Source organism: Dermacentor variabilis, chromosome 4, assembly GCF_050947875.1.
Source record: "Dermacentor variabilis isolate Ectoservices chromosome 4, ASM5094787v1, whole genome shotgun sequence".
Lineage (NCBI taxonomy): Eukaryota > Metazoa > Arthropoda > Arachnida > Ixodida > Ixodidae > Dermacentor > Dermacentor variabilis.
Window position 1 is genome coordinate 127,277,710 of NC_134571.1, and position 12,004 is coordinate 127,289,713.

At 48.0% G+C, this 12,004-nt stretch overlaps 1 non-coding gene across 1 annotated transcript; it reads right to left on the reverse strand.

Moving 5' to 3' along the window:
• Positions 1-561: 561 nt before the first annotated feature.
• TRNAK-CUU (transfer RNA lysine (anticodon CUU)) lies at positions 562-634 on the reverse strand. The gene has a single exon. It is a non-coding gene; the product is annotated as a tRNA-Lys (tRNA).
• Between the last annotated feature and the right edge of the window lie 11,370 nt (positions 635-12,004).

A 12,004-nucleotide genomic window follows, 5' to 3' on the forward strand; every position in this document is an offset into this window, starting at 1 on the left:
TATGCCCGAATCGCAAAAGCAGTACACTAAAAATTTGTGCTGATCCTGAAGACGTTGCAGTAAAGAAAAATGTAAATACCACACTTCTTTCCTCAAGCGAGGGGTGAGGCGATAGAGTGCAGTGACCAGTGACTCCGCCCCTACTTCACCCACAACTCGTTCAGGAAGGCTTTCATCATCTTTTAACACTGCTATTACGTCTCCTTATTTCCATTACCCACCTTCCCCTCCTTGGAGTGCTTGGCTTCATTCGGGCTCGGCGGATCAACAACGGGCCTTAGCGGCCTTAGTGCTGGGCTTAAATATAGCTTTTTTTCTTCCTTCCTTCCTTCAACTGGAGGTTTAATCGCCTTCTAACATTTTTGTTTTTGTACATTCATGACTCGTGAACTTTCAGAAAGAGAACGCCGAATTTTAGTAGCGACAATTAGGTGTGACGCGTGGATTATAACCCATGATGTTACGCTCGCAGGCAAGTCTGGGCGTTCCCACCTAAGTAGCTCGCGGTGGTAGATGTAGCAGACAAAAAAAAACAAAACAAGCGACATAAAAAAAAATCAACGCCCAACGTGGGGCTCGAACCCACGACCCTGAGATTAAGAGTCTCATGCTCTACCGACTGAGCTAGCCGGGCGGACGCGGTACAGATCACAAAGATGTTTGGTCGCCTTTCGCCACCCCGTTAGGCATGAATTGTGGAGGGAGCGAGAGAAGGGGTGGGTAACATAAAGCCGCAGGACTGGTCGGGAGGAGTTGTGTCAGGCAGAGAGGACCAGAGGGGGCTTGAAGGGGCACTTTTGTGTCAGCTCACGCTGGCTAGCTGAGGGGTGAAGTAGCTTGTGTTAGCTAGCTACTACACCCCTCTTTTACATCCGCACCGGTCCGGCTACCGTTCTGGTAGGTACACGAACGTTCTGTTTCCTTGAGTGTGTGTGTGTGTGTGTGTGTGTGTGTGTGTGTGTGTGTGTGTGTGTGTGTGTGTGTGTGTGTGTGTCCTGTCCACCTGAGATGAAAAACATGCGCTTTCGAGTCTTCTTTAGGCTAAGCTGCCTTCCTGTCGATACCGTCGAAAATGTCTACAGGCCTCCAGGCATCCGAAGCTGTTCTCATGTCTCTCTCTTTTGTTCCCCTCGACTTAATCCCGCGTCTACATGGACACAGCGTCACGAATATGCCGAGAGTAATAATACTTTCCACGCGAAATTCTAGCAGGAACATCTAACCTCGAACATGGGCGCGTTGCAGGGCTGGGGCAGCAGCAGCAGCTTTTGGAGAAATTTTCGAAGCAGAAAAAAAAAAAATCTTGGTTTTGGAGCAGAATATCTTGAATGTGGAGCAGGCTAACAAATGACATTTACGAAGCAGCAAATTTTTAATTTCGAGCAGTATACACTCCGAATGGGGTGATGGGGCTCAATGAAGTGAATGTTCGCAATTTTTACTCTAATCCTTTTCTTTTTGCATTAACTCGGTCCTGCAGTCATACATATCCGACTTCAGAGGGCGCAAAAAAAAGAAAACTGAGCACTGTTTTCCGCTTACCAGGTATGATGGGCACCCTATCTATAACTCCCATAGTTCGGATAAGTCGGAACAGCTTTCTGGGTCCCCACCACGGCGCAAGACTGAGAAAAACTCTCGGTTTATAGTTGAACACATAAAGACGCTATAGGCGCTTATTTCAAGCAAAGTTCTCGTTTCCGCGCGATGCTCAGACTCCCCAGCGCAGCTCCAGGCAGGGCATATATTAGAGGAATTTGTACGTACATGGAGTATCGGCGGGGACCACGTGACAAGGTCCACGTTCACCACATCAAAGTAAAGGCTGCACGTGTTTTTGGGTTCTTTAAGACGAAATTTCAGCGTACTTCCATTTAACTTAAAAGAACAACTGTATTTCACTCACGTGCGCTCATTGCTGGAGTACGCATGCGTTTGCTGGGATCCCTGTACCAAAGAGCTGGCCGATACGCTTGAAAAAATACAGAATAGGGCAGTGCGATTCGTTCTAGGTGATTGGGATCCTCAACTTAGCGTGAGAGAAAGCAAACGTAAACTTAAATGGGAAGACTTGAGAGATCGTAGACGAAACCTCAGGTTGAAATTTTTCCATAATATCTACCATTCAAAAACTGGAATCGGCAAGGAGAAGTACATTCAAGAGCCGTCCTATATAACCCATAGAAGGGACCACAGTCTCAAAGTAAATGAATTTTCCTTTAAAGTTGACGTCTTGTGCTCTTCATATTTTGTTAGATGTATAAGAGAGTGGAATGATCTTCCGCCTATGATTGTATCCAATGTGTCGAATGATGATTTTTACCGCGCTTTGTGTAATTAGTTTCTTTATTGGTCTCAAATGTGATGCTTATTTTTATGTATCCCCCTGCTGTAATGCCTGCAAAGGCGAAGCAGGTATCAAATAAACAAATAAATTAAATAAATGTGCTGCCGTCCGAGCGGCTTGCGTATACGACAGCGTGTATATATACATACCATCACGCAGCTCCGTTCACGCTTGGCTTTAGATGGGTTCTTTGCACGCTGCACGCGCGTTCTTCCATTAGTTAGAACCATGATTTGTTTAAAAATACGTTGTAAACCAATGTGGTGACAACCATTAGTAGTGGCTTTGCGAGTTTACAAGCATGCTGTTCCCCCATAATTGCGGCTGACGTGTAGCGCTTCGGCGTTCACGCCATGAATTATTATAGACGCACGCTGGCCTCTTTACTTAAAGTCCTTATCGAAATCACCGACGCACGTGTTTCTGCATAACCGCGGCCTATATTCGCGCTACGTTACCGACCCAATCAGGTTCCCATGCAGTGCGCGTTCTTTCGCGCGTTATCGGTTTCGATCGGCAGAAACATGACCGTTACTAGATCTTGCAGTTGAGTGCGGGAGTTTGCCGACGTTGAGGAGGATTTTGAGAACTGAAGGTTTATTTACATTAGTTACAGTAATAACACAAAGTAATGAACAGTCATAAAGTCATCGACGGCCGCCAGCAAATCCGACGCTGCGGCCCGTGGCAAGAAGAAGGAAAAAAAGAAAACTCATCTCTCTGTCTCGCGTTTAACCCCTTCGGTCTCTCGGTGTCACGTCATTTTCAGAAAATCGTGGGGCCAGCTGAGGTGTCGTCATTTTCCTCCAATGGTAAGCGCCCGTGCAAGTGCCGTCACATTCGGCCAATGGGGAACGCTCCAAGGGCTCCATTGTACGAGGGTTGACTTGCGTCCGGCATCGCCTCCTCGCCTGGAAGCGCTCAGCTGGAGGAGACGGGTTGTCCTCGAACGACCTTCCAGAGCCGCAAAACAGCTTTGCTCGGGACCAAGATCAACTACCTGGAACCGTTCCAGCCTCCCGTTGCACTTTCGGGAAGAGTCAAGCAGGGGGACAGGGGAGAGGAGAGACAATAGCTCGACGTGCGGCGCATGAGGTGGGGGTCGCCAACCTGACTGACGGATACGATAACGTGGTAGACGCGCCCCGGTGCACCATAACTGGAATGCGACGGTGATTGGATGTGGCCGGGGAACTTGAGTGAGTCCGTATCCAACACCGTGCCCTTTGATCCTTCAATTGCGTTTCCACGTTAAACGTCTTAATTTTACGGCTTATTATCACATAACTACAGAATGGGTACCTAGGCAAGAAAAGCGCATGTCGGGTACGGCAGAAAGTTAGGTGGCGTGATGAAATTAGAAAATTTGCAGGCGCAACTTGAAATCAGCTAGCGCAATACATGGTTATAATTGGAGATCGCTGGGAGGGGCCTTCGTCCTGCAAGTGGATCATAAAAATAGGCGGCGGCGGCGGCCGCCGCTGCCGCCGCCGCTGCTGCTGCTGCTGCTGCTGATGATGATGGTGATGATGTAGACGTCGTGGCGACCGCGTGATCATAAGATTTGCCTCGCGCCCTCTACTAGCATGCTTTAAGCATGCGTTTAACACGGTTGTGTTGCGGGGACTCTGTGATTGCAGTGTATAACTTTGCATCGAAGAAACTTCCGTTATTCCAACCCCTTTACGATTACCTTGGTGGTAAGACACATACTCCATCTCAACAAGCCGTTTCAGTAGTTTACAACGCCTCATACCAACTGAAAGCACGAGGCGTATACGCGCAACGTCCTTGCGCAGCGGAATATATAGTTCCGCATGTAACAGTCCGATTAATGTGATTGCTAGCGGGATTTTAGAGTAATATTCTTGCTTGGCATATACATGATACATTACAGCGATACGGGGCGTGTTACGGCCTTTGCGTGTGCACGTCATATACCGCGGATTACAGTTGCGGTGAGCAGACGACGCGGCGCGGATCAACACATTTCGAGGAACATTAGGTGTTCCTCAATGGCTATCAGGAGTCGTGCAGCTTCCGCAGCGCCGCAAACGACTTGTGAGATGGAGTATAGAGCACCAGGCTAGCAAATATTAGTATTCGACAAAAGCGGTAACATTCTTACAATATGGGCGCTTAGAATGGACCTTAAACCGAACGCTCTTAGACTGAGCCAATCGGAGCCCAATTCGAAGTGCTCGAATTTACATTTTACCACGTGTAGTCGCGCCGCACGTAAGTGAAACAACCGCACTCAAATGAAATGAGCACGTTGAATATGTTAACAGGCATCTCCCGACGCCAGATGACCGCGCCAGCTAAGCGCGTTTGGCACACTGGCCCCTTGTGCAGGCCTTATCTTGCACGCGCGTTGGCGTCATGCGGAATGAGTATGAAGATATTCAAATTAATAAATCCCCGACCAAACACGAACACAGGTTGGCGGGAGTGCTAATTTATTCGTGCATTATTACAGGCGAATGCGCAAGCTGGAATGGCGCGAAACTCGACGACTGCGATGACTCCCGATATCCTTAAGGATGAATTTAACAAAACCTACTCTCAGAAAAGAGAGGTCGTAATATTCGCCAGCTACACATACTATAACACATTAGTAAGTGAAGGTAGCGAACTTATAGTTGAATCTTGAACCACACCCAAGCAGGTCCACAACATGCCCGCTGGCGGCTCCGTCAAAGCTACAACTTGCGTGAGCTGTACACACTTGTAAGTAAATATATTCGGTCCTTTTCCGCATGTCAACAAGGAAATGGATACGACATAAGTGGACATTACATCACACACCAGAAATTTGAAAGAAAGGGCTGTGCTGGAGTATGTGACTTTCTTGCTGTTCATTGACGCAAAAGAAGTAAATGCTATAAATATTTAACGACACCAGCCATCAGTATGCCTAGATGCATATTGTAAAGGAAGGACGAAAGAAGAGAGAGGAAGACGAATATTGTGAAACGCTGGCTGCTGCGTATTGTTGGTGGTCAGCCATCTTAACTACTCTGACTCATCTTGTATATATATTGTAAATACAGTCTTTCTATACTCCCAACTTCCCCGAAACATATTGGTGGGAGTTGCGGGATACCACTGCTGGAAACGGAGCTCCGCAGTGGACGTCGCATCATTGTCCGCTCCATGAATGACGGTGAGCACGCGGGATCAACGTCGTTGCCGCCTCCTACATCACCGTCGCCAGCTACGTCGCTGTCACCTTCGGTTGTGGTTGTGCAACCCAAGGATCCTGGAACTTTCTGCGGGACCGATGGCGCCGACGTTGAAGAGTGGGTGGCTATAGGTACGACCGCGTGAGTGGAATTAACAGATGGGACCCTACGCTTATGCTAGCTAACCTGTTGTACCCAAGAGGCACGGCAAATGTGTGGTACGAAAACCACGAAAAGCAGCTAACCAGCTGGGACCAATGCAAAGGGAAGTTGACTGAGTTTTTTGGCAAACCAGCCGGCCGTAAAATTGCTGCAAAGCAGGAACTGTCCTCCCGTGCCCAATCCCCCACGTACGGAACCACTAGTAGGGACCACTAGTTCCCCACTATACCTAGTATATCCAGGACGTACTGGCACTTTGTCGTAAAGCCGATCACGGTATGACAGAAGCTGAGAAGGTCGGGCACGTACACGTGCTTAAGGGCATTGCTAACGGCGCCTTTAATCTGCTCATGCGCAAAAGCTGCTGCACAGTTGATACTATCATTAAAGAGTGCCGACAATTCGAGCAGGCGAAAAGCCAACACGTCTTGCAACCATTCGCCAGACTTCCCAATACTGCCGCAACGTCGACGTGGGAAGATCAACAGCAGCATGCGTTGCCATCAGAGGATGTGGTACAAATGGTTCGATGTGAACTGTATGCGATGGCGCCCGCAGCTTTCTGTTCGCGTACCCCTGATGCTACCACATTTTCAGTTCCCCTCGTACGAGCCATCGTTCGCCAGGAACTTGAAAACATTGGTTTGCATTCTGTCTGTGCTGTCGCCAATCCCAGAGCCCCAGCGAACGCCCTTCCACTATTTTCGCTCCACCCCGACGCTTCTCTCCGCGTTATATCAACCCGACTGAGTGGAGAACTGCGCAAGACCAGCCGATATGTTTCACCTGTCCCCGCATTGGTGATGTCGTCCGATACTGTCTCAACTCGTGGCCCTCAACACCTCGCACGCCGACCAACCTGAGCCGTTTTCATGGCAATATCCGCAATGTTTCGCCCACGGCCGAGTCTAACAGCGCCGACAACTCTGCTAGGAACACGTGGTACAGTCGCTCACCATTGCCGCGCGGACACCAGTCTCGTTCACCGCAAACACGTCGCCCATCTTCCCGTTCACCGAAGCCACGTCGCCTTTCGTCCCCTGTGGCTTTTGGCCGCACCCTTTCGGAAAATTAAGATATGCAGCCCTCCGAGGTGGTGTTGCATTGCCTACTACTGCAGAATCCTCTGTCTGTGCTCACAAGGAGAAGTGTGATTGACGTCGAAATAGACGACGTACCTGTCCAAGCACTCGTCGACACTGGAGCCCACGCATCTGTGATGAGTGCTAGCCTACGTAGACGTTTGAAGAAGGTCCTCACCCCAGCAGCTGCTCGAGTGCTTTGTGTGACCGACGGCGGCGTGCTGGTTGTTCTTGGAATGTGCACCGTGCGTTTAAGTATAGCCGGCCACCCTACTTTTGTTCTCTTTGCTGTGATCGACAACTGCCCTCAACACGTTATCCTTGGATTGGAATTTTTATACTTATCTGCTTTCATCGACAGCGCCGACCAGCGTTCTTCAGTTAGAACTGCCTCAACTCACCGATGCTCCGAGTACCGCCCCACCGCACTTGTGTTTGCTTCACGATGTGCGTCTGTCACTCGAGGCAGTTACGTCACTTTGACCACCCAGCCAAAGGTTCCTGACGGAGAATATGTGCTTCGCCCCATCTTCGACGTGCTTTTGAACCGGAACGTTGCTGTTCCGCATGCGCTGGTCATTGTTACTAATAACGACGTCGTTGTACCGCTTCTGAATTTCAGCCTGTGCGCTCAAGTGATTCCGGCCGGCAGGTTCTTGGCCAGCGTTTCTATAGTGGTTCCGAATTTAACATCGAGAGTCTGAATGCCGAGAGTGGTTTATTAGCGCCAATTGCCGCTCACAGCTCTGGTTCCTTAACGGATGACTTCGCGAAAATGATTGCACCTGACCTCATCTCGGGCCAGGCCCCGGACATACGTCTCCTGCTTGAACCGTACAGTGACATCTTTGAATTCGGCGACAGGCCTTTAGGCCAAACATCTGTTGTTCACCACTGTATAAACACTGCAGACCAGAATCCTATTCGTCGGCGTCCCTATCGTGTATCGCATGCTGAACGTCGAGTCATCCAATCAGAAGTGGACAAAATGCTCAGCAAAAGGGTCATCGAGCCATCAGCCAGCCCTTGGGCTTTGCCTATCGTCCTTGTCAAAAAGAAATATGGTACCTGGCGTTTTTGCGTCCATTATCGCCACTTAAATAAGATCACGCGAAAAGACGTCTACGTACTACCACGCATCCATGACACCTAGGACTGCTTGCACGAAGCTAAATATACTTCTCGTCCATCAATCTTCGATCCGGCTACTGGCAGATTTCAGTTGATGAAATTGATCGCGAGAAGACCGCCTTCATCACGCCGGATGGCTTATATCAGTTCAAAGTCAAGCCCTTTGTCCTATGCAATGCCTCTGCCACATTTGAACGTACGATGGACTCTTCTGCGAGGCTACAAATGGACCACCTGTCTTTTTTACCTTGACGACGTTATTGTTTTTTCTCCCACGCTCTGCAGCCACCTTACCCGACTCGCTGCTATTCTTGCGGTCTTCCGAAAAGCCGGCCTCCAACTGAACTCCACGAAGTGTCAATTCGGGGGCCGTAAGATTACCGTGTTGGGACACCTCGTTGACGCATCCGGTGTCCAACCAGATCCGAAAAAAGTTCGCGGCGTACGCAGTTTCCTTGTGCCACGTTCTGCTTCTGACGTGAGCTGCTTCGTCGGTCTGTGTTCTTACTTTCCTCGTTTCGTCAAAAACATCGCCAACGTTGCTCGGCCTTTGACAAATCTTCTAGAGAACATGCCATTCTCTTGGGACCCTGAGCAGGCTCACGCCTTCGCCGCTCTCATCGAGTTTCTGACCACTCCTCCCATCCTTGCCGACTTTGACCCATCTGCACTGACGCAAACGGCCATGGCATCGGCGCTGTTCTCGCCCAACACCAGAATGGTATCGAGTGCGTGATAGTTTACGCCAGCCAGCTGCTGTCATCTACTGAGAGAAATTACTCCATCACTGAGCGGGAGTGCTTCGCTTTAGTTTGAGCAGTTGCCAAGTTCCGGGCATATTTGTAAAGCCACACGTTTTCGGTCGTTACAGACCACCACGCACTCTGCTGGCTGCCTTCCCTCCGGGACCCGATAGGACAGCTTGGTCGCTGGGCTTTGCGGCTCCAGAAATTTTCGTTTATTGTCAATTACAAGACTGGACGCCTCCACAAGCACGCTGACTGCTTCTTTCGGCACCCCGTGGATCCCCCTGATTCTGCTGCGCATGATCGAGTGACCTGCGTGATGGCTTTTACTGACACGACCGACATGCACGCTGAACAACAACGCGACATATCCTTACAGTCCATTATCGCCGGAGTGCAATATGGCAGCACTGACGGCACGTGCCGCATGTTCCTGCTGCACGACGGCATCCACTACTGCCGCAATGTCAACTATGAGGGCCCTGAGTTGCTCCTTGTCCTTCCTCGTCATCTGCGATCCGTCGCGCTCCAACAACTTCACGGTGAACCGACGGTGGGACACCTTGGAGTTATGCATGCATACGACCGCGTACGACGCCGGTTCTTCTGGCCGGGTCTAAACCGCTCTGTGCGTCGTTATGTCCCAGCTTGCGAATAGTGTCAGTGCCGGAACAAACCTCCCCTGCCACCTGTTGGACCACTCCATCCAATAGAAGTTCCCTATGAACCGTTCTTTCGCGTAAGCCTTGACCTGCTTGGCCCTTTTCCGACGATGACTAGAGGGGATAAGTGGATAGCCTTCGCTACCGTTTACGCGACACGCTACGCGATAACAAAGGCGTTGCCGACTAGTTGCGCAACAGACGTCGCCGATTTTCTCCACCACGACGTCATTCTCCTCCACCACGGTGCACCTCGACACTTACTTGCAGACCGCAGCCGCTCATTCTTGTCTCGAGTGGTCGACAACCTCCCCTCTTGTGCCTCTGAGCACAAGCTGTCCACCGCCTACCACCCACAAACGAACGGTCTTACGGAACGTCTCAACCGAACAATCACAGAGATGCTGTCGATGTACGTCTCCAATGATCTCCGCGACAATGACGCCACGCTGGCCTACGTGACGTTCGCGTATAACTCCTCCCGACATGACACTGCGATATATTCACCCTTTTATCTTTTGCATGGTCGCGACGCCACATTGCCATTTGACACCATCCTACCTTCTGTCCCGCGTTTTGCAATTGTGTACACCCGTGAAGTCATCACATGGCACGTCAAGTCGCCCGGTCTCGTTTATTAGCCTCGCAGCATATTCAAAAATAGCGTTATGACCGGTGCCATCGCGATGTTAAGTTCGCGCCAGGTGCTTGGGTGCTCCTTTGGTCACCATGTCATTGGGTTGGCCTCTCCAAGAATCTTCTCTCTCGCTACACAGGGCCCTATAAGTTATACGTCAAGTTAACGACGTAAATTACGAGATTTCGCCGCGACAGTTTGATGCATCCTCAAGTCCGACGCCTGTTGACGTGTACGTTTCGAGGCTGAAACCATACTTCGCTCGCAATTCTTCGCATACCATGCGCCAAGACGGCGCTTCACCACCCGGGGTTCCTTTTACTTAAGGATGAAAGAAGAGAGAGGAAGAAAATCGCGAGATTCTGGCTGCTGCGTGTTGTTGGTGGTAAGCCATCTTAACTACTGTGACTCAACTTGTATATATATTGTAAATACAGTCTTTCTATACTCCCAACATCCCCGTAAAAATATTTTTGTCTGTAAAACACAGACGTAAAGAAGGGTCAGCTGGCCGTGCAAAACGGAAATGCTTTAGCATAACTGCTTAATTTGCTACAATTTTCAAAAGTTGCTATATCTACGACTTTTTATCAACTAAACCAATCAGTCAAGCCTTTTGGAATTTGGTGGACTGTGAGACCTTGACCTATTCAACAAGTGCGCGGAATATTATTACTGCATCACAAGTTACCATTTTTACAATTCACCTCAAATATGAAGTTTTCATGAAAATGAACGCGATATAAATATCAAAATAAAAAAGGACATCGTAAGTTTTTCTCAAAATCTTATAAACAGCTATTCACAGGCACTTGAACAAGAATATTAATAAACATGTTGCATTATTTAGTTTGTAATGACAATATAGGTGATAGAAATGAGAGTCGCCAGACTGTAGCTACGTGCTAAGGAAAAAGGACATCGGGGTAAAAAGAACGTGTATAAGGCTCTGACTTGCCCAAACTTGACTATGATTGTGACGGAAATGCAGTTTTGGCCTTGTGGTTAATACTTATTCATAAAAGTGCGTTTAGTACAATACTCATTCGATTTAATGGGAATAAGGAAGTGTCAACATAATCTTTACATGGCTCTTTTATTTAACAGCATGTGTGCGCAGCTTACAGCGTAGATAATTTGTTCCTTCTGTTAACGAAGGTTTGTATTTCTTTGTGTGCTACAGAATTAACGGTTAACTCTCTGTGAATGTGCACAGGTAACATAATGTAGGACAGATAAATGCCTCTAAAAATGTCGTACTGGTCATTATATAAACGTCATTATATAACAAAAGATGCAGTGGTGGGAGTGGCGATGGTGGTGGTTCGGTAAGAGTTAGCTAGAGATAGTTCCAGCTGCCAACTGCCTAAAACTGCCAAAACTACCTTTCTGTAGCAGTCATGGTCAAGTTTAGGCAAGTCAGAGTCTTATGCACATTTTTTTTTACCCCGATGTCTTTTTTTCTTAGCACCTTGCTGCATTCTGGCGAAGCTGTCATTTCTGCCACCTATATTGTCATTACAAACAAAATATAGCAACATGTTTTTTTAATATTCTTGTTGAACTGCCTGTGAACAGCTGTTTATGAGATTTTGAGAAAATTTTACGATTTTTCTTTTTTTATTTTGATCTTTATATCCCGTTCATTTTCATCAAAACTTCATATTTGAGGTGAATTGTAAAAATGGTAATTTATGATACAGCAACAATTTTCCGCACAATTGTTGAATAGGTTAAGGTCTCACAGTCCACCAAACTTCAAAAGGCTACACGGATTGGTTTAGTTGATAAAAAATCGTAAATATAGCAACTATTGAAAATTTTTAAGCAGTTATTCTAAAACACATCTATTTTGCACGGTAGCCTCAAACAGTGCTGGCTGACCCTTCTTTACATCTATATTTTACAGAGAAAAATATATTCTTTGTAGCTGTAATATATTGTATTTCACATTGCTGTGAATTTGCGAGAATATGCCTTGTGCTTGAATAGGCTCCTCCACATACTGAAGAATTTCGCTATTTTCTTCCTCCTAAAATATTCATTTGACAA